This window comes from Dermacentor variabilis, chromosome 8, assembly GCF_050947875.1.
Source record: "Dermacentor variabilis isolate Ectoservices chromosome 8, ASM5094787v1, whole genome shotgun sequence".
Classification (NCBI taxonomy): domain Eukaryota; kingdom Metazoa; phylum Arthropoda; class Arachnida; order Ixodida; family Ixodidae; genus Dermacentor; species Dermacentor variabilis.
The window spans coordinates 72,164,988-72,189,091 of NC_134575.1; the positions used below are offsets into that span (position 1 = coordinate 72,164,988).

Sequence of the window (24,104 nt, forward strand, 5' to 3'; positions counted from 1 at the left end):
GGGGCCACCGCTGGCGTAAAAATAGAGAGCCGCTAGCAGAATGGTCCCGCGGTACGCGTTTTATTTTCGGTTGCTTTTTCTTGTCTAGCTGTTGTTCCCGTTCCCTCGCTACAGTCCTCAGGCTGGTGTTTCCAGCTACCAACGGGGATCGGAGGCCCGGCCGTTTCTCCCCAACAATCTGTGGGTGTATGTATTCCAGGCCAAACCCTCTCCTCCTCGACTCTCTTTCACCCATCGTTGATCCCCCCTCCCCTCACAACTCCGCCAGCACGTCGTCTGCTACTTTTGGACGCCGCACGCAGCGCCCATTCGGTCGACCCAGGGTTCCTCTCCGGCCAAACCGAAACCGCCACTGCCGCACAAGCCGAGCGAAACCCCGCGATGCGTGGTGCGCGGCATTAGCAGCCCCGGCTCTTCCGTTCGCTTTTTGCGCGTGTGTGCGATCGGCTTCACCCGCGCGAAATTTTAGAAACACAAAAAACGGGGCGCTCTAAACCGCCGCCAAGGCACCGCAATCATTGCAGACGACACGCCGGCTCCGCCTCCCTTCGCGGTGATCGCCTGTTCGGCGGCGGTCGTCTGCTTCAGCGTGTGTGTCTGCTTCTCCGTCTGCTCCGCCGCCGTGGGCCGTCTGCTGCGGAGAGTCGTCTGCTGCTTCACGGTCTGCACCAAGGTGCTTCTGTTTTGAACCCGCCAACCAACCAACCAACCACCCCTTCGTAGTAGTTTCTTTTTCTCCGCCCTGCACTGAAAACACCCTAGTACCCAGGCTACCCATCGCCAAGCACGCACAACCTTCCCTGTTCGTCGTGGGGCCGTTTATTTTTCGATTTCTGCCCGTGTCACGTCGTCCCTTGTACGTCCCACCTCGGTCCCAGTATGAAGTGCTCCTGTCGGTGTCGGTAAATTTAGTGTGTTTTTGGTGGCCTGTGCGCGAGTGGCGTTTTTAATCCTACCTGTGGTTTTGCCCCATCAATCAAGATTGAGAAAAAAGAGGACGGGTGAGTATTCCCTTTACTTTCGTCACATCATTGTTGTCTTGGACTGTGTGTCATTCGTGTCTTCACTGATCGTATCACAATTATTCTTTTTTTTTTTAGTTGGTCCATAAACTGAGTAAAGTCTTGGTCTGTTTCTTTATTTTTCGTTTCTGCGCTTATTAAGATCATTCCTGTAGCCTAGTGAGAATTGTCGCCAAGCTTATCAGAAACAAAATAGAAACGCATCTGTCAAGAACGGCACTGAATGCGGTATGCCCGGAGCTATCGACAATGGTTTCCATGTTAGACTTGTCGATCCCATTAACCAAAAGGAAATAAGTACTTACGCGACAATGTTGGCGAAAACGAGCTTCACAGCGACAAACATTATTCATTCGCCATGGAATTTGTATGCCGAAATTTCTCACTCACGCAGATTTCGTAATGCCGCACCAACATGTAGCAAAACTACGCAAGGCAACATGGCACCAGGGTGTTCTTTCTGTATTCTTTAGTTACAAGGGTGGAAGTGTATCTCAAGTGCACATTTGTTGCAATATTTTTCTTGAAGCTTTATAAAAAAACTTGAAACATTTGCTTGCACGCGTACACATGAAGGCCTTCGCAATAACTGCAAATACACATGAAGAGCTTTGCAATATTTTGGCCTTTGTACTAACTAACTGCTGAACTGCTCTATAAATACACGGTAAAAAAGTATGGATGTACTCATAAATCAATCCACTAAAACTGATGGCAATTTTTGCTTTCAGGACAACGAATTAGAATCTACCATCTGTAGAGGGCAGATTTTTTTTCTCCGTGGATTTTTAGCGAGGATTTGCCGGCCACACCGACAGCATTTCAATGGGCAGTAATGCAAGAAAGCTCGTGTGCTGTGTATTTGGTGCATGTTAAAGCAGCCTAGGTGGTCAAAATTAATCCCAAGTCCTCCACTACGGCGTGGCTCATAATCATATCGGGGTTCTGGCACGTAAAACCACAGATTTGTTTTTTATTTTTGCCCAAAATATGGAACGTTGTGAATATAAAAAGTTGGAGCGTTTAGTACAGAACTGTGTAACTCATCAATGTAAACGATCTTAAAAACCTGCAAACTACACTCGTTAAGGCATGTAAAGTGGAAAATATTAATAAATTGTACGCTGCTCTGAGTTTCTGAATAGTAGTTTTGAAAGAACCTTCGTGAACATCGTACCAATTTGCTGTAAGGTATAAAACTATCCATCAAATTTGTGAGCTTAATGTGCTCTGAGAGATTCAGTTTACGCTGCTGCAATATTTGTCTCTGGTGCAGAGTTGCCAATATGCAAGCACTATGCGCAATTTTTTTTTCAACCTTTAACGTTTTTTCACATGATTTGCTGAAGCTCAGTTCACAATTCCAAAATTCTGCTGCTTACACTCGGTGGAAGGACTCTCTGTCTCTTAAACGCAACAAATTTCGTTCAAATCGGTTAACCAATCGTCTCACGAGGGCATCTGTAGCGTTTCTCGCGTACTTGAGCTGCGAAATGGGTGCCGACCCATAGGTCTGAACGGTCTGCTTCAGCAAACCACGCAGACCCACTCAGCACTACACAGGCGAATAGATGCACGAAGGTGCTCTCGCGAGACGACAGCTCTCTCAGCGGGATGCCTCGTTAAGCGGGAACCCTCGTTAAGCGGGAACCGCTGCTGCGCTTGACTGCCCGTCGTGCTTCTCATTGTTTGGGCTTCAGTCGCTGGGCAACTTTGAATCCGCCAACGTTTTACGCATCGTCTGTGCAACAATCGGCCATCGCTGTCTTCACCGCACTCTGAAAAAGGCCGCAGCATCCAACCGCCTTGCTTTCCACGTGGGCAGTGTTTCATTTACTGCCAAGCATTTTATTTGATCTTCAATGTAAAAAAACGCGGATCTTTTATTTTACTTAGCCCCGCAGTTCCCTGTGTATCACATTTGTTTTGCTCAGGTTGGCGCCTCAAAATGTTCATTCGAACGAGGGAAACATCATGCAAAGCCCATTGCGGCGAGTTTTATATGGAGTGATTTTTTTAGATTTATCGGAATATTTAAATATCGCCTCCTGCAGACAACAGAGTTAGAACTCTTGAGCTGGATTATAGAGGAACGCGGACATTACTTGAATGAGAAATCAAAATACAAATTCAACTGAATAAGCGCTTATTAATTGACTTCCTAATTAATTACTTTACGGCAAACATTGCAACTGCCGAATTCTAGCCGGCAAGTTTGCAAGGCGCAATCACTTAGAATGAATTTACATAACGACACCAATTTGCTGAGATGCGCCATCAAACTCGCCGTTAAAATTCACTCTTGTTCCACTTAGTCTTTTTTGCAAAACGTCTTTTTCTACATTGAAGCACGAAAGCAACTATAACGCCCATGTATTTCATCCCGCACTTTGGCAAATAATATCTCGAAGCGGGTGTCATCCTGGAGATTGAAGTCAAGTGGATACGTATTGCAATCTAATCGGCTACAACTTGTAAATTGAAATATGTGACGTAAATATATATAATTCAAACGTTATTGGTGAAATTTCAGTAACTAGTTGAACATCTGTTTCCATTTCTCGTGCTAGTAATTGCACCTCTTCGAACAATCGAGTCAAGGACAAGAAATATGCTATCTGCTACAGGTGATTGTAAAACATTCCGGTAAACTTAAAGATTATCACCCCGTACAAGCTGTAGTAAAAGTGCACGTGTCGTCTGTTCAGAAAATCAATTACTATTTGTTTAATTGTTATGCAACTTCTTTCTTCAGTAACATTTTATCGCTTTTTTTTTGTACGAACGTACTTGGCATTGCCAGAAATAGAGGTGAACGATGATGATGATGATGATGATGATGATGATGATGATGATGATGATGATGATGATGATGATGATGATGTGAAAATTGATGTGGCATGGTGTCTTGGCATGCAGCGATAACATGATTTTACTAAAATCTTTAGCATGTTTCGTTGAAACAAGAATATTGAGATGTTTTTTCACATGCAAAAGTGGTTTGTAAAAATAACACCAGGCACATTTTCGTAGCCATGGATATGACCGAAAAAAGCACTTTCCAATGTCAAAGTGCCATCTGCAGACCAATCGGAAACGCCTCGATGTGCTATAGTTTAGATCTCAGATAAGTACCGCTGTCTGGGAGACGTTCTCCAAGCGCTCGTTCGCTCACAAGGCCCCCCTTGAGGCTGCCACAAGTTTCGTCTGCACAATAGCAGACGATCCTTTCCTCGTCGTACTGCCTTCTGCGCAGGCGAAAAGACGAACGGCAGACCGGCGTGCGTCGATCCCGGTCCCGGTGTAAACAAGCGCGTTGGTGCAACTATCAACGCGGGGCGTCTCCGTTTCGAAACGTTTTTTGGCTTCGCTCCTCCCCACGGGGTCACTCTGAAAATACGCGCGGCGCCGAGCTCGGGATGTATACCCCTGCATATATCTATCTTGCACCCACGTTATATATAGAGACTCGTACGCGTTTATTAACGCTACCACGCACGAGAGCAGCAGGTGAACATAAACGCGACGGTATGGTGGGCGGTAGGTGAGCAGGGGGGCGCGTTTGTTTGATGACCCCCAGGTTGCTGCCACCTATCTTCGGCGTCATTAGCCGGACGACGCCGTTAAGGCAGACGCCGTGAATACGTTTGAGTGTTTGCGACCGCAGCTCTAATACATGCACGTGGAACATTTGCAGCGTCCTTTTTTTGCAACACAGTAAGAGACACGGTGAATGCCTGCGGATGACTAGATTACTTTTGGGACCACCTAGATGACGTAGCTTTAGAGAAAGCACGTTCGTTGTGGAATATTATGCAGGAAAAGAAATTAAGCATTCACTCCCCCGATTCTTGGCAAACGGCTACTGCCGTGAAGCCAACGAGAACAAAAGAAAACGATGTTTGTTTTTTGCTGTGCTGATTTTATTTATTACGCACTGGTGTGTTTTGGGCAGGCGCCACCAGAACTGAGAGATGGGGGGTGAGGGGACCTTTTAGAAGGGTCGACCATCGGTGCAGACGTAGTGAAAAGACAACTAAATGGCAACCATGCAGCACCTCCATTACCTAGCAAAGCAATTATTTCCGACTCGTTTCCGAGGTCCCAAGCTTTATCCAATCCGTTTATCCAATGTCTGGAGTTCCCTGGAGCTGTCACAAATTTAAATGCACCTGAGCAAGACACATCTTGATTTATCAGACGTGGTGTGAAAGTTCTCCAAACGTACTCCAAAACGTTTATCGCAGAGCGCAATACATTGTTTGCAAAGGAAGCCCCAACTTTGGTTACGGAAACACGCCTCTCGTCATACTCTCGAAGAGCTCAGCAGTCGGCGGCCTAAGCGTTACGGAAATTGCGGTTTTGTAATCTAAAACGTATGATATGTGCATTATAGTTACGACGTTTTTGCATGCACGGTCTACCACGGTTACCCACTCTCTATGGCGTTGAGGTGCTGAGCCTGACGTCGCAAGTTCAATTCCGGCCATAGTGGCCATATTAGGGAGGTGACCAAAGGCAGAAACGCTCCTCTACTTAGATTTAGCTGTATATTAAACAACGCCAAGCAGTAAAAAAAAATCTGTAGTTCCCCGCTACGGTGAGCCTTATAATCAGATCTCGGTTCTGGCGCTTACAAAACCGACAATTTATTCCGCACTTCTGTGAAGCTCTTGTAATGTTCTCGCGCTGTAGAGACGGTGAGGAACGAGCCAGAGTCACAGCTGTGAGTCCCCAATCTGTTCATCGGGCGAACTTGGACCCCGAAAAAACAAACATTCAGAGCACAACGATAGCGACAAGCGCAATCGTCGGTCGTCGTAATCTGATCTCACAGGCCAAATCAGCCCTCTGTGTTATCACAAAAAATCCGCGCATTGACAATCCGGTTAAAAACCATCACTGACGAAATACAAAGCAGTGCGCACGTGATATGTAGGACCGACAAGCTCGACCTTCCCATTGCTCCAGTAGTACCGCGAAGAAGGTTTCATAATATAACTTCACTGTAATCCTTAGGAGTTCACTAACTTGCAAACTGACGCACCAGTCCGGCTAAGGTCTTCTCAAGAGTTGGCGTACGTTCTTTTTTTTTTTCTGGTACCCGTAATGCAATATTTCCTTCTACTGGGGAATCAGTCTATATGGTGGTTCCAAAATGTGTGAACACCCCTCACATATGTACATTTTAAGTTTTTTTTAAATTTCGACATTTACAATAATACCGTATAATTGCGCCGAAACAAGAGAACCAAGCTAGTAACCAAGGCTATTCTGATGACACTTTGGTACGCAAGAAAACGGCCTCGGAAAAAAATTTAATATTGAATGTATAGGGAAAGCCCATATTTAATCACGGCTATCAGTGCATGTCGAATGAGTAATAACCAAACAAAAAAGCAGCGCTAGAAAGATACATGGAAAAAAACAATGCACTGAAGTTTCAAATGTGTACGAACGTGCGTACCTTTGTATGAGCTACGTTAATTATAGATGCGGTATACATGGAATGCGAGAAGATTGAAATAAACAACTTTTTTTGCCAAAGCGCAGGCTTGCCATTACATTTCTGAGATAAAATGAGAACAAAATGATACACCTGGACCTTTCGCAGTGTTTATGACATTTATAAGATTTGTGCTCCGGGAGACACATACCTTGACGAGGCCAGCTAGTGGCTTTTTGGATGCCTGTACGAGGCAGTTTGATATCTAAAACGTGAACAACAGTAACAGTAAAATGGCCTAAATGCACTGGTCAAATTAGTTTAGCACGCTGTAACTACGCTTACAACCTAAATGCAAACTAGTTCGCACCCGGCAAAAGCAGGTTTTTCCGCATTAAAAAGTACATTGCTGCCATGACGCTAAGAGTGGCCTAAATTACAGAGGGCATTTAAGTACTTTAATTTGTGTCCTGCTTCACTTTCACTTTTTACAACGAGGGAAAAACATTTGAAATAAGAATTAAGCACCCATAGAACTCTACTGTAGTGAACGAACAACCCAAACCTGTGGCCGATCTGACCGATGTGAGAGTATCTTAGTTTGGCCCTGTTGGTACGTGAGGAGAGTCATGTTATTTGGCATTAACGGCCACGCGCTCACACACAAAAACAAATTGACAGAAAAGAGCTTTGTTATGTAAGTTTGTCTTCATTTGGTGTCGCTATTTCGTCGTTTCAGCGATAAACTAGAGAAACCATTGAAGTAAATGACACTGTGTGTCCCTCAGCGCAAATCCACCGCTTGTTGAAAAATGTTGAGAAGGTACTCGTAACGAGTAGTGTGAATGCGGTAGCTAGTAATATTTAGGAAAATCTGTTATTGAAACACGCAAGTGCTCTAATCACCAAATAATATTTTCTGAATTCTTTGAAGTACTACACAATGCACAATTTAAAAAAGCTATACGAAGAAAAAAAAAAGGTAACTCTTCAATGGCGCTGACCTTGTCCGGCAATACAAAACGATAAACATACATTTTCACACCGACTACCGATAGCCATTCGAACAAACGGAACCATCACTGTCGCAAAGAACATTTCTAGTCACCATTATACTTGTGACTATACTGTGTAGGAGCGTGCACTATCACTCTTCGAGGATTCCTTCATAGGGCACCTCCGCTTTTTGTGGCTGCTACAGTGTAAGAATATTCCATCTGAATGCTGAACGTACTCCACAAGGGCGTTCAAGCACTCACGAGAATATAAAGTGAAACAAAGGAAGCGTGTTCGACAATGTTCTCGTACCAGTCAATTACGTTGTAATGGTGTGTACTCGCACCTATACCTAATTAACTGCGCCTAAAGCGTGTTTCGCCAAATACGACGCAGCTGAGGGGCTCTACGGGGTCCCCGCCGCCACCGTATTTTTTTTTCGTTTCACCAGCACGCGCATATACATGGACTTGGAAACGCTCGCTAATGCTCGTCACGTCGCCGGAATACGTACATAGATACACTGGCTAGAACCGTACCGATCGGCAATTCAGTTCACGCTCGCCTTTTCTCAACGTACGGCTATGGGAAGCGTGCGAACGACAGCCCGTGACGGACAGTGCAGGGACAGGGCCTCCCCCTACTTCCTCTCCTTTTCGCCCTTTACACTGCCATAGGGAAAGTGTGGGTGGTGCAGATCGAAGGCCCAACGCCCTGACCCTCGGTTCCGGTGCCGGCCTTGACTCTGTTTTGGTCCCAGTGCGTGTGAAAGACTCCGGGTGGTGTTTTGTTCTCGGGTCTCCCGGATTTCTTGACGTCTTGCTTGGGACCCACAAAAGCTGTTGTGGAAATTCTTTTCAGCCACGAGACTGGACTGCGCTCTGCAGTTGTCCGACTTTGTCTCTGATGTCCCGCGCGTGGCGCTGTGCCACTATCTTCTCTCTCAGTTTTGTTCTTTCTACTTCTGCAACCGACAAAAAACATGATGTTCCTTCCTGAAAGCAGTTGTTTTCCTTTCTTTTTGTGTTGTCTCGCTGTTTTATACTAATCGAAAGAAGGAAAAGAGTGGCAATGAATTTCTGTACTCCCGTCTTCGAACACGGCATTCTAGATGTTGGCCGTGGGAAATAAAAGAGCGCAAAATTTTTGTGTTGCAACATCACATCAGTTGAATCGCAGCGGGCAAGATGATTATGGTGTTCGACTGTTTTTCTTTTAAGACAATAATAGCTATCTGACCCAAAAATGCCGAAGTATTAAACTTTCCCTACCCAGAGTTTAGGTTATTGTGTCAATCCTAGTTATCAGGTCACAGAGGCTAAACACTGCATCGCAATAACCTAACGTTGTTCGAAATAGACGAAAATGAGACGCGAGAAAAAGGTCGTTTTTGTTCCTGCATAGTGTAACACTAAAGTTCACGTCATCGCCTTTGCCCATCATGACAAATAGACTCCATCACAGCTAGATTGGCTTGTTCAGTACTTATAAAGTATCATCTGCACATTCCAGGGTGCCTCCACGGTTACAAACTGCGCTGCCTTCAGTATCGGCCCACGAAGGTACTTAAGCAGCCACAAGCAAATCAATTCAGTTTCCAAAGAAAGCTAACCGCTTAAAGTTCTGGCAAAGCCTATGTCTGGACCACTGTCGATGGTAATGCGATTAGCTTTCGAGCAGTGTAGAGATGGTCGCATAGCTCAAGATAACTCTAGGTACAATCTGTAGCGGTCATTCTCAGATTTCCATAGTTTCGTGTTCATTACCAACTGCATGTATGAGGGGTCCGTTCTTCAAGCCAGACATCTTCGGATGTCACAGAGAAAGCTTCAGTAAACGCGGCCTCAGAACTGCAGCGACTTTTGTACTGCTGGCACTGTTCAGTTAGGGTATGACTTCGAATGAACTATGGCGCGATTGTACAGACGTCTTTATCGGGCGTAAGACTAATTTTCATTATCAGTTTAGAAGAGCGTGTATTTTCACTTGTATCAGTCGGACGCGTAATTTTTCTTGTTTGTTATCACGAGAGCGAACAACACTTCAAGGGCTACAAAAAATGTTTCTACGGAGTCATTAAGTAGCTCTTAAAACTCGCCTGCGGTATACAGCCCCATTCTACTGCTGGAGCTGGTCTGCACGAACAGGCAGATATTACTTGCACGAAAAATCGCAATAAATTGTGTGCTAACGAAAATTCACTAATGAAGTTTAAAACCGACTACCTTGCGTCACATAGCGCAATTTACAAATTGTACGTCGTGAGACCTCAAGGCATATCTAGCTGAGAATAAATCTGTGGATGACATCATTTTTGAGATATGCACCATCAGGCTTGCTGTAAAAATGCTTTGTAGTTCCAGTTACAATGTTGAAGGACGCCATTTCGTGCATTCAGGCACAAAAGTAACTGGATCACAACGCATTTCCTTGCAAAGTTCGGGAATTAACATCTCAAAACTGGTGTCATCCTTGAAATTCCTTACGATTGTATCTACCTTGCGAACTCCCTGGCTACAATTTGTAAATTATAATAAGTGCTGTAACTTAATTCGTTAAATATCATTAGTGAATTGTTAATTAGTTCAATATGCATTTCAATTTCCCGTCCAAATAATGTCCGCTTGTTTGGGCAGTGCAGCTCAAGGATTATAATTGTGCTATCTGCCACTGATGAGTTCTAAAATGTTGAAATTACTGAACATTTTCGCATAAGCACCCGGTATATCAGATAACAGCAGCACGCTGAAGTGAGCAAAATATGCTAGGAAGTTTAATCACAATTTTAAAAAAGCCACTTGGCGATGGTGGGATCCCTAATACACACTTGCTTCATTACAGATGTGATTATTTACCAGTTTAGCTATGGTAACATGAGCTGTCCCATCTAGCTTGCTTCTGTATTTCTATATGCCTTGAAAATCTGACGTTGGAAGTGTTAATCAGTGCCGCTAACGGCCAAGACGGTGGATGCGGAACGTCCTTTTAACAGCAGGCGTCACTCAAACATAGGAAGCAGGCAAACTGTTCATTAAGCCATGCTGTGCTACCTGAAGGTAGCACCGCTGCCAAAGTCTAGAGCCTCGCGGCACCGTAAACGGGCACAAGAGAAATCGAGGTTCTCGTATTCTTTTCTCTTAGACACCACCTAGCGAGACCAACAGATAATACAGTCAAGGAAAGCATACGGAAGAGTACCTGTGGTTATACTGAAATGTTTCTTCGGCAAAAAAAAGTGAGGCGTGCAGACAGGACACAAGAGTAGAGAAGTGGACAACCCGAACGCCGGCAACACGGCGTTCGTGTTGTCCACTTCTCTACTCTTGTGTCCTGTCTGCACGCCTCACTTCTTTTTTTGCATAATAAATCCTTACCAACTAGCTCAGCTTTCTGTCGTTCTAAGCGAGATGTTTCTTCGGTTCCAGTGTCTGGTGACAGCATGTGGTTCTGTCCAAAAAATGCCTCCTCTGTTCGTGTCCTTGCGTATAGATAAAAAAGGAAGGTCAGGTTAAATGAAAGTCCTAAATTTCACTTCAAGAAAACCACAACCAATCCTCTCACCTTTAACGGAGGGTTGGTGAGTCACAAAGAGCGCAAAGTGGAAACCTCGGTGGTGACGCATTCTTGAAGTTCCGGCACCACCGCCTCGGGATGTCCCAGACTTCGGCGTCCTCAGCTGGGTGCCAGTTAAATGTTTTCCCTTAAAATACTATTACATAACGTTACAAATAGATCAGGTACTCACCCTAGAGCAACTTTTATAATATTTTACATAACAGGCCAAAAGCATACGAAATGCGCGGTGGGAGCATGAAATTAGTGACGTCACATCTTCCTACTCGCCCTATAGTTTTGACGCGAACTATAGCGGCACTTTCGACCTTCTGTTGTACGGTTGTTTCTTTTAACCACATTAATGAGCATAGACATTTGAAAGGACGCCGCACCAGTCTAAGGATATTGAGTGTTGCTCATTTCTAGCAATTCAATAATAGCTTAGCGAATAATAAACTGAGAGGCGTATAAGTTGACGCTGCTCTAATATAGGGTATCCCACGCAACTTGAACTAAACATTAAAGATATGGAATGCCACGTAGCTAGACAGAACCCAGGCAGTTTTGTTTGCCGTCGCTCGTACATACTCAGATGTTCTTTTTTGCATTCTGCCTAATTAGATAGTTAATCCTAATTAATTTATCAACTGCTACAATATTATAATTAGTTGAAAAGTGTTAATGCAAAAATTGTAGAGCACTATGAAAACCTCCCGATACAGCGTTCTGTTGCTCGATACGTGCTACATACAAATGTTTTTTCGAGCGTGAAAGAAGCCCGCGAATACACGCAAAGTGCCCTGAGCGCCCAATCACGCGGCAATCTCGCGTGTATTCGCGGGCTTCTTCCATGCTTGGATGAACACTTTTTTCTTTAATTATGGGGTTTTACGTGCCAAAACCACTTTCTGATTATGAGGCACGCCGTAGTGGAGGACTCCGGAAATTTGAACCACCTGGGGTTCCTTAACGTGCACCTAAATCTAAGTACACGGGCGTTTTCGCATTTCGCCCCCATCAAAATGCGGCCGCCGCGGCCGGGATTCGATCCCGCGACCTCGCGCTCAGCAGCCTAACACCATAGCCACTGAGCAACCACGGCGGGTCGATGAACACTTTTATGTATAGAGGAACAGAAAGCTGCATCGGGAGTTTTTCATGGTACTCGACAATTGCCCCATTGACGCTTTTAATCTGACTATAATGTTTGAGAAGTTGATTCATTAATTAAGACTATGTGTGATTAGATGGAATCTCCAAGCGACGGCAAACACCATTGCCTTGGTTCTGTCCAGCTATGTGGAATTCGCGTATTTTTAATGTTTGGCTGAAATTACGGGGTACACCCGGCGTATGTGTCGGAAAATGTCAACTGTATACAGACACGTGGTTGCCTGAACGAGCCACAGATCTATGGACATGAAAACCTAGGAAGTAGTCCTCGTGGTAAAGACACCACTCAGCATGCACATATTTATATTGTTTTCTGTTTTTTTCAATTAGTGTGTTATTCAGTAAATTCCAACACCACAGTCAGGCATAGGGCGTGGAAAGGGACAATTCTTAAGTTGCCAAAATATGACATCGAGAGCAAACCAAGAGTTGCCGAATAGAAAAGTTCGTTAGCGCGTTGAAATATGGGCAAGGCTTTGGTTGCAAAGCTGCTTTCAGTGAAAAACACTCCACTGAACACGACCATTCTTTTTTTTTTTAGAAGTGGAGGATTTTCTTGAAATGCCTGCTAAACGAAGCACTTGCGAAAAAGTAAATGAAATGAAAACGACCTTTTGAGGCTCATACAGGCCCTTTTAAAAGAAAAATAAGCTATCTTTCGGACCTCTTGTCGTTACCTCACTTCCTTGTGGAGCTCCCATTCCACTTGCTAGTTTAGCGCGTCAGCAGTAAAGTTAGACCTATCCTACTATACCTGCGTTTCTGTACTGTCTCTAAGTTTCAAGTTCAGCTTCTTTCGTGCGATTACTCTAAGATCGTGTTGGCCATGATGTTTTTTCTGAGCATAGTAAGGAGGGAAGGGGGTTGCATAGGCACTGCTAGTTGCTGGGTAAATCTTTTTTCACCGTTCTTCTTGCATTTAAGCGATTTTAATTATAATAGCACTGTTCACCTCATAACCTCATAACTGACGATACCTACTTATTCAAGAACGCAGCACAAGAACGCGTGAAAAAAAGTTGGGTAATTGTGACCGATGCGGCTTCATCCTGTACGGTGATGCGAAAGCAGTTCAGAGCTATTCCCATTTTCAATATATGTGGGAATGAGGCGAATGGCAGTTGAGAAGATGTTTTTTTTCTTCGGAAGCAGTAAGTTTATCGGAGTAGACTTTCGCTGAAGCTAACGCGCTGAAATAAGATGCCGGTAAATGGTTGCTTGCAGTTTCTAGATATCCGTATTACCCTTTTAGCGCTGATTAACCATAATTCAAGTCTGAAATACTCTCCACCTATGCCAACTTTCTTCTCTGATTGTGTGTGATCTCATCCACTGCACAAGGCCATTCACACACCGCCAATAATCCATGCGCATTTCTCGCTGATCTCTAACTGTGCCCGGAGTACGGGATGGACTGAACATTTAGGAAATGTACTGTACCACCCTCTCCCCAACCGCCAATAAATTGCTTGAAACATTGTTTTACAGTAGTTTATGTATATGTTGAGTATTGCAGAGATTGCAACGCGTAGCATACGCCGAGGCGTTAGGCAATACACGTCGCCCGCGCTTCCCACCGTGCGCTTCGGTACCGCGCTCGTCACAACGCACACGCCGATACGGGCAATCAGCCTAATGCGTTCGTAACACGTCGTACAAGGAACCTGAGCTGCAGTTATCGACCTACGTCGTGTCACGTCAACGACACGAATGATTCATCGCTCCGTTTCTTTCTTAGAAGCCAAAGTCTTCCTGAGCAAGTTATCGCCGCTTTTCCGTATCGGGTATGTAAATGTTTCTAGACTCTTTCGTGCGCCGATCCCGAAGGCAGTGCAGCATAAAATATGTGGACCGAGATGTGCTACTAGGTATAGGCCCCTGGCATCCCTGGTCGCCGTGAGGTTCCGGATATGTAGATCTAAGTATACGTGCTTATTAAATTAACATAATTGAAATTTTCCACGGCGGGATTCGAGCTGAGGACCTCTAGCACAGCAGCCCGACGCTCTAGCCGTTAGGCCACGTGCACGAGCCTCAGAAGCGGAATACAACATCCTCAAGAATTTCCCGCGAGCAACCAGCGCGTTGAAATGCTGGCTGCGTTGTATTACAATACCAATTAGATGACCACTCCACAAGATCTTTTTCGCCTTCATTGATAATGAAACTTCCAATTACACACGTCCTTAGTTAAAACACGTTTTCAAAGGAGCGTTACTCAGATTAACTGCGCGATATCCCATTGAGTTGGAATTTGAACGTGAAGTGGCAAATAGGCCCAGGCGTGTTTGTGTTCCAATCGCCCGGACTGATGCACAGAAGACGCTGTATGGTAGGACCTTAGGTTATGCATTAGATAATTTTGCAGTAGTGTTTTCAAGCAAACGTAAACGTATTACGCACGTAAGGAAATAACTTTGTCCTCACTGCGCATGCTCCGAACGTTATTGGGTTTCTGTTGTTTACGTGCGTTATGGTAACTTACGTTATTTGGTAAGATTAACGTTCATAATGCTCACAGATGCTTAGCGTTATCGAACGTGGCGGCACTCACGGCCACCGCTTAGGCGTGAATTATGGTGATGGCTACCCTCTCAATCTCTTTGATCGCCAGTAAAAACTGAAATGAGCTTTCACCTTCTCTAAACTTACCTGAAACGTTAGTAATGAGCGCACAGCTCGTCCTATTTCTGAGATCATTGGGCCATTCCGGCGGCCGTAGGCCTAACGAGACGCGTCCGCATAGCGAAAACAGGATGGTAGCTAATGGATCGTCTTGGCTCGGATGCGTTTGGCACGAGGCACCAGACAGCGCTTTGTCTTTTAACCTCTTCCTCACGTTTGCATTCCTGTACGTTAAACTAAAAGGATTGAATAGACACGGACCGTAACCTCCCACAGAGGTGCTTGCGTTGGAAGTACGCACGGCAACAAACGCTATTCCAAAACTGTCTATTCATTGCTGAACGGAACGAGCTCTAACAAAGATTATACGCCCCCTTCCTGTTTTTACCATCGCTTTCCCACATGTAGTACCCGCGATAGTATCTACTGATGTGAGAAAAAGCAATTTACGCAGACACTACTCTGGTAGTTGTCTAAGCATCTGTAAGCGTTGTGCCACTTCCTCACCTCCACACAGGCCGGCGTCATTATCAACGTTACGCAACTTGATCCGACCTGTATAAGCGACGGCGCTGCGGCGCCTCGAACTGTTGTGGGCGGTGGCGCAGGGTGAATTGATGAGGTCACAAAACTACTGAAGGTGGCGGCGCCAGGTGAGCTGATGACGTTGAGATCACTAAAGGCCGTGGTCGCTCTTTAGTGCGTTATTCATTCGCGTCGAACCATTGTCAACCGCCACCTGCCGTTCCCCAGCGGCGGCTGCGTATGGCGTGGCCGGGCGGGTCCTTTCATTGAAAGCGAATTGCGATGGTTGTTGTGAGTGCAGATAGCTTCGTGAGCGCTGTGTTCTCGCCGCTTAGTTCACGTTGAAGCGAGAGGCAGCACGAAGGTCAATTCGCTCGCTGCTGCGAGTCGTATCTTGAAAGCGATCGCCCTGCGTGATGGACGGAGGGACAGAGGGGCAGACGGACGAACGTTTTTCCTCGTTGGGTAGGCACTGAAATCCTTACGCATTTAAAGAGTTTCACACTGGGCAGGGAAGCACCGTGTCCCTAACGTCGCGCAGGCTTGCCCCCGCGTGTGGTCAGAACCCTTGCCGAGGAGCTCTAGCAAACTGCTTATCACATTGAAGCAATGCGGACCCACATACGCACCAAGACCACTTCGTGTTTCAGACGCAGGAACAACGTGCCGTGCCACATGCTGTAGTTCAACGCCAGGGCACGGCTGCACTGTGGCTCTAGCATTTGCTCAGCGTTCCAACACAGTTGTGACCGGAGGCACCCAGACACAGCGCTGCGGCAAAGGAGTGCGAGGATAAAGGAAAACGTTGGCGAAACCAGGAATACCCTGGCAAAAGTTTACAGCCACACAAATATCCTCATGCGATTCTAATGCAAAAGCATTAGCCCTTGTCTAAGTTAAATCAAGGCTCCACCTTAATCCGCCTTGTTCTAATCCGTAACGAGCTTCATCCACATTAACGGACCATAATACTCTTTAATGTGCCTTAACAGAATTTTGGTAGTGGGCCATGTCCGACACCGTGGCTGTTCGCCGCGAGATTTCGCAGTGTGAGCCGCAGCAGGCCCAGCGACGGGAACGCGACGACATCACGTGGTCACGTGGGTTTTCGTACCATCGGATGATAACAACGGACGCTGGCGTTTCCACTTCATGGAGCATATAACCATTTCGCATTGAAGCCTTGCAGTTCAAAAGCTCGAAGCGGACGCACGTCAAACATTCCGTGAGCATTTAGCAGTGCTGGAACGTGAGGCCGATGAAAATAGACAGCGTCGACAAGACCCTGTAGTTTGTAGGATTCGGAGTCGGGGTCACGAAGTCTCAGGGCTGCTCTCTATCCTAGCAGCAGGTGCGTTTCGAGACAGGTAGCTGGCCTACACTACCGGGACGTCACACGGAGGCTAAGCGGGCCTACGCCGTCGTCCGAACTTTCTCGACGAGAATTGCCATCTTGGTGATAAGTACGAGGTCGGGAGGTTGTACAATTAGAACAGGGGGTTTATTCCCATGGGGAAAAAAGGGGCGACCTTTCTGAAAGGAAAACGCATACTCGTACTGGCTGGAGCACGGAGTGCAGTGCATTGTTATCGTAGCATGAGCTACACGTCAGAGCAGACTACATCGTTCTGAGAGCACCCTCCATACACTGAGGATGTCCCCGAAAGCCACTCCGTCTTCCCTAGGTCACTCGCTAGGGTAGAGGTAATGTACCAACCAACCGGTCCGGTGGTTCGTAACGGTGCAGCAAGCCTACTCTGATGAACAGAAAGTTGACAAAGCACACCCTTTTAAATGAGGAAGTAGGCATACCAGACCCAGGGTTTCGCTGACGACCGGAGAGAGGTCAATGGCCGAAGTTCGTCAGAAGATAAAGCCAAACCAGTCAGGATATTCTGTAAGTGTGTACCTAGTGGACATGTCCACTTCGTCTGCTGCTGGTGTTCTGAATGTGTGGGCTGCTGTACACGTCAGAAGAATACAGGCGTCCTCAGCCAATCAGTATTTCTGCAGTAGACGAAATCGTCATGTCCACAAGGTGAGCACTTACATAATACCCCCACCGATCCTGGCGTCTCTCGATGAAATTCTGAAAAACCCTCCGCCGTCTCGTTCCCATGCTGAAGTCTACTAATTTGCCGTCACTGAAAGACGCACCTTCTGGGAGGAATGCCGAAACTTTCCGCATTTCAGTGTCCACGTTGACTCTGTGGAATGCTGTTTGAAGTCAGTACCACAATGACCCCGGCCTCCGCTCTTCCGGAAATACGCCAAACCTAAAAAGTTCTAAGTGATGGTACTCGCGATCATCAAGTCATCTCTCTGTTGTTGTGTTTCTGCGCAATTCACACCACGTGTGTTCACTTAGCGTATGTTTACTGCAATTCATACTGCCGGTACAGCTGAGCCTTACTTTATGTAATAGTGTAACAATGCTGCAATCGCATCTATTCTTTCGCCCTCACAAGTACGAGATGCGCAAACTTTCCGTACCAGCAGCAGTGTCATATCACACAGCATTGCGAGCGCGGGAATCGCACCTCGTAGGAGGCGTTGCGCATTCACAATTCCACACATGCAAGAAAGAAAGAAGACTCCGTGGTAGCGAGCATGCTGATTTTTCTTTGTCGCCAAAGTCCGAACACACTCTGTGCACCACGGCAAATTAAATACGTTAAAGGGACATTAAAGGCAAGTGATAAGTCGATGTGGACTGCTTCAATACCATTCCAGAGATCTCGCAAGGCTTGTTTCTTGCCAAGACTTAGTTTACGAGAAAATTGTATCCGAAGGATCCGAATACCTTTTCCTCAAATTCAAATCTTCCGCCACCCAACCGGAGGAGTGGTGACGTTGCATACGCCATCACCGCCCTTTGCTGCCATCTGTGAGTCAAACGGCGCCCGACAGACGGCGGCACCGAGCTTGCTCAAGTGGGGTACACCGTTCGGGTATCCCGCGGCATCACATGGAAGTTGAATTCTCTGCTACTTGTAGTTTTTGCGAGCTTCGCGGGCCAGTAAAACCAGCGCAGCACTACGTGATGAAGAAAATACTGAAACGCGAAAGCGGGGACAGCGCAGCGTCAAATGAAAACGAAGCCTTTCGACCTCCCGCGTCGTTGTCAACAGTGGTTTCAATGAGTTCTTTTTTCTAAGCATGAAATGGAACTGGACAAATATCGTTCTATTTCATCTTATAACGCAATACGAGAATGTCTTTTGCAACGAGTAGTTGAATACTAGTGATAGAATTTAACTGAGGAGTGCTTTCGTCATCGAGCAAATGCTTGAATGTGTCGGGGGAGTCTCTAATCATGTCCGGCATTTACCTCGATTTCTCGGCTATTAAGGCTCTCTTCTAGATAATATCGACGCCTTAGAGATTCTCGAGCACGAACATACCACCTTAGCTTGACTTAGTATTTTCCTCTAGTTTCCCGTTAAACATAAATTGAGGGGCTGTATGTCACCCTTACGGAGTGAAACGTGGTACGCAAATGCGCTGCGCTTTGATTTGAACCAACATGACTCGGGATTCTTATAGCTTAATTCGCTAGATATCTTAGAAATACGTTAAATTAAGCTTGCTTTCTTTCCGCGGAAGAAACGAAAAGTAAGCCTTGAAAGAGTGTTCCGGCATAACCGGAACGATTTAAGACATTAATTATACCGGAGCCAAAGATGTGGAATTCACTTTGCTCATGGAGGAGTAAGGAAACGTGAGGCTGTTCCCGATATTCGGGACGTTTTACAAACACGTTTACATTTACATATTTACAAGAAAATTCAAAGTAATACAGAAAAAGTTCATGATGGAGTTGTAGCAGCCCATCACTTCCGCCATTCGTGGCTCTTTTTATGCCTTGCGTGGTAATTGTTCAGTCACTTCCCCCAATCCGGCATCAGGAGACCGATGACATCAGGCCCCACCAATCCGGAGGTCTGCTGCCGTTTCCCTCCGAAGGGAGCTTTGTCGGAAACGCACACACATCACTGGGCACAAGCATGGGGAGGGGTACACTGACTCCGCACCCGGCGTGGGCATGCCAATTCGGGCGGCTGACAGGTGATGGAACGTATTATTGCACTGACCTCCTATCCGGTGTGTACGTGCCAATTTGTCCGGAAATTTGTGTCAGGTAAAGGACCATATCCTTGCTAATTGCCCAAACGTCTCCTGACCGATGTACTCCCCCGTTCGCCATAAATCACCCGTTTTCGGAATCATTTTGACGAGGTCGTTGGCCCGTTCTCCATATTCGCGCTAGCCATGGCCGGATGTTGTCGCGAGGTGAGCGGCCGATCACAACATTACCCTGACGCACAAAACTTTTCTTGTTGAAAGGTGGCCTCCATATTAGGCTTGCTTTGGCCAATCACTAATAATCCATAATAATAATAATAATAATATTTGGGGTTTTACGTGCCAAAACCACTTTCTGATTATGAGGCACGCCGTAGTGGAGGACTCCGGAAATTTTGACCACCCGGGGTTCTTTAACGTGCACCTAAATCTAAGCACACGGGTGTTTTCGCATTTCGCCCCCATCGAAATGCGGCCGCCGTGGCCGGGATTCGATCCCGCGACCTCGTGCTCAGCAGCCCAACACCATAGCCACTGAGCAACCACGGCGGGTCACTACTAATCCATATATTAGGCTAAACCAATTTATTGTGGGTTTTAAGTAGGCCTGGCCGAATATTTGAAGTTTCGAACACGAATTCAATGTATACATTAACCATTTGTGCTCGAAAATGGACTATTTCGTATTTGAATATTTCAAATTGACAAAGTAGTTTGCGACAACTGACTGGTAAAGTCTGGTTACACTTCTCCATCATCTAAACGAATTAAGTATTGCTAATTATCAGACGTGAATCAACAACAAATGTTTTCGAAGCAGTGCAGAAACAAGAAGCATCATGTGCTCTTTGTACTCAATAAGGGGGCGGAAGCCTACTTGATAACCTGTTATGTTTGCTTGTTGTCTGTTATTTACTGCTTTTGTAGTCAAGTCACGTAGCTATTTCATATTTTATGCTACAATCTGTGATATTTTCCTGGTAACAGGCTCTTTTACATGTATCTGCGAGACACAAGTCCTACAGTAGCTTTTTGTTTCATTTTTCCACAATTATTTATATTTTTTTTTCGGCAGGGATTCACTTAACGTTTTTGGAAAGCTAGGCACACAGCAGCTATTTATCCTTTGAAAGCTTGTTTGCAATCAGGCTTTAAGATGTTCAGAGGCTATACGTGTTGCTTGCGCTGACAATGAGTGGTCTCGGGTTTAAAACTCATCCTAATTGACCCTCATTGCAAGTTGCCTTTGTTGCACTATAGTGTCAGTACAGGCCCGGCACCTATAGTTATACCGAAATATGCATCCCTGCTGTAGATATGTGCGGCTGCGTTTGACTATTCGATGTTCTATTCAATATTCTATACTTACTATTTCTATTCCAGAATGGTGATATTCACCCCTCTCTAGTTTTAAGTCGAAGCTTTCTACAGCTGCTACTATGTGGCTTCGCTTGGGTCGTGCGGTGGCTGGGTTTCGTTTTTCATTGCGTTCAATCATATTCTATTATTTCGACCAAGAAATTAAAGATACACAAAATATCCACCGTGCCAGCTACGGTTTCATTTAACTAATTGTATACATTTCATTTACAGCAGCATAACATCACTCAATGGCTCAGTGTGAGTCCCCAGTGTTCACACTATAGATGTGCAGGTAGCGCAAGTGAAAACAACAGCATGCTCATAGAACCCTTCGCTCAAATTCCTCTTGTGTAACTCTGCTATACACGAAAAGCAAAAGACTCGCAGAGGCATGCCGAAGTAAGCAACTCATTCCAAGATAAATTATTCTTAGACCAGTTGATGTTTAGGCTTACAATGCATATTGTTTTTGGCGCACAGGACGCAGCGCAAAGCGAGGGAACAAAAAAGGAAACAGACAATGGTGCTTCTCTGTGTCTTTCCTGTTTTCCTGTTCCGCTCGCTTCATGTTCCGTACCTTGTGCCAAGAATAACACGTAGAGTGAGCCAGAGACTCATAGATCAAAGTCAGCAAAGTATTATAAACGCGTTCTGACACCTTTCGGAAGTCCCGGTGACCTGTTTTGCCACTGCCCGTGGTATACCCAAGACTTTCGAAACGCTCTACTATATCCGGCGTCAATCCTTCGCTATACCGGAACATTTTCAAATGCTTTACTATATCCGAGCGCAGTGCTTCTGTATAGCCCGAGTTATAACCGACGCATGCTCCTGCATTTTTCGTCGGCCCTACCGATGCCGACGTCTGGCTGTGCACTCCAACGTCCGCGTTGCTGGCTGCTACATTTCAGAGTTACTACGCGGTCATTTTTCACCTCCACAGCGGTACAAACTCGTACCTTGCGGATTACTGTCCTAACAAAACTTACTGCTTAGAGTTAACCGTGCAAAGAATTTGTTTCGCATTCGCACAAGGCGTACATAAGGTACATTATATATTAACTGACAACCGTGCTTCAAAGCAAAAAAAAATATTGACCGCTACGCAGGCCATCTTAGCTGTTCTTTTGCGACGGCCTTCGGCGGCGGTCTCCACCGACCATTTTCAGCGCCACATGAAAACCGGCGAGGTAGTACTCCCCTTACTAGCCCCACTGTCAAAACGTGACCCACGTTTGCGACGAAGTTCCGGCGGAGCGGCGCGTCTCGCTGCCAAGTCTTCACTGGACTGCAAGTTGCAGCCGTGCAACATCCACACAAAACGACGACGCTTGGATGTCCGACGTCAACAAATGTCGCAACAGCGCGAGGGCCAGTTGGGACAAAGGCGTGATATTCAACGTCAGCGGGTATCGACAATGAAACAAGAATTATGCGCCGTGTCGTCGTTAGGCAATGCTTCGAATGACATTGATTTACACATGTCGTGGAAAGGTGCTTAAATTTTAGTGTGATCTTAAACCAGTTTGCACACGCGGGCAGCTAAAAGAATATCACTGAATCAGAGACTTCGTTTCAAGCTGACATTACTCAAAACAGAACAAACGCGCGAATTGACCCAAGTCAGCCTGCGTGCTTGGCGGCATGCACGCGCAATGTTAACTGGGTCCCCTGGTGCGCAGCGCATGTACCCAAGCCGCCATTCTAATTGTGGGCAACCCAAGCGTTGTCTCGTGGCGCCGGTCCAGCCGATCTTATGTCAGAGACTGATGAGCGCTATGAGCCGTGCCAGCGAGCAAGGCAGGGACGAGGACAGGCCACACGGTTGACTGGGGCCCTGCGCCTCGTTGCCGACGGTTCTCTGTCTTCCGTCGAAACACGCTTAGAGTAGGCAACATTCAGATCTTTGCGACGACAGAAGGCAACGAAGCACTGCCCTGGAGTCCAGCAGGCCCCACTAAAGTTGACTAATGAAACAATTATAGTTCCTATGGTTTGTCAACACTACAGATGAACTATAAGAGCAGAGGACAGACAGTAGAAAGGAATAAAACAAGCATGGTGGTGCGAGGCATTACGCTTTCGAAGAGAAGCGTGTGTGTGTGTGTGTGTGTGTGTGTGTGTGTGTGTGTGTGTGTGTGTGTGTGTGTGTGTGTGTGTGTGTGTGTGTGTGTGTGTGTGTGTGTGTGTGTGTGTGTGTGTGTGTGTGTGTGTGTGTGTGTGTGTGTGTGTGCGTGCGTGCGTGCGTGCGTGCGTGCGTGCGTGCGTGCGTGCGTGCGTGCGTGCGTGCGTGCGTGCGTGCGTGCGTGCGTGCGTGCGTGCGTGCGTGCGTGCGTGCGTGCGTGCGTGCGTGCGTGCGTGCGTGCGTGCGTGCGTGTGTTGTGTTGTGTTGTGTTGTGTTGTGTTGTGTTGTGTTGTGTTGTGTTGTGTTGTGTTGTGTTTTATGGCACATAGGCAACTAAGGCCATCATGCGCCAAGCTCGAGGTATAAGAGAATTTTCCGTGTAATTTTATAAAAATGTAATTAATCGTCGGTGGTGTTGAGTGCTTAAATAGTTAGAGTTACCTCATGATGGAGTAAGAAAAAGATAGTAACAATGGGTACTGATAAAAACTTTTAAATGGGGTCGGGTAACCTCAGCAGCCATCCTTGCCACAGCAAGGATCTCGAGGCTCCTAACCAATCAAATAAAGTCCTCAGCCTTTTTCTCAGGAATGAGAAATGGCTGTCGACAAGCGTTGTCTCGGAGCAAGATTTCTCAGGACGTCTCCTCCCTCTATTATCGTTCACGTCCACCCGGGCTCACAACTGCGGCCATGTAGGGAATAAATATTTAAACAGTCACGATGCTTAGCTATCCAAGTGAAACTGTGCACGAACTGGGTGGCATCAGCCAATGTTCATGTAAACAATGAAGTACCTTGCTTAACTTTCACATATTGGCCACGTTCTATAGGTCAAACAACAGAAAGCGAGTAGCCGTTACCCGTCGCTGATTCCCTGCATGTCGTTGTCCCAGTTCTGGCCCCAAGCCAGATGTCATTCCTGGTCCACATCGTCACCTGCTGGATCTTTGCACTCCAAGCATATTTCGTGGGGGTCGGGACACGTACAAAGGTGTGCACCCACCGTGACTCGTCATCCGGTGTCCCGGCGAGGTGTCATGGCATAATAAACACAGCAACGGAGAGAGAACGTGAAGAAATAAAATATGAAGGTTCCTCCGCGCAGGGCCCTCGGCGCAGAGCCAGTGATGCTATAATCACGCTGCAGACATTGTGCGGGCGTATTTTGAAACGCTCGCTCCGGTGCT

General features: G+C 46.2%; 1 pseudogene; it reads left to right on the forward strand.

Moving 5' to 3' along the window:
• The first annotated feature begins 469 nt into the window (after nt 1–469).
• Nucleotides 470–24,104, forward strand: part of LOC142590327 (calcium-binding protein E63-1-like) — a 99,313-nt pseudogene continuing 75,678 nt past the window's right edge.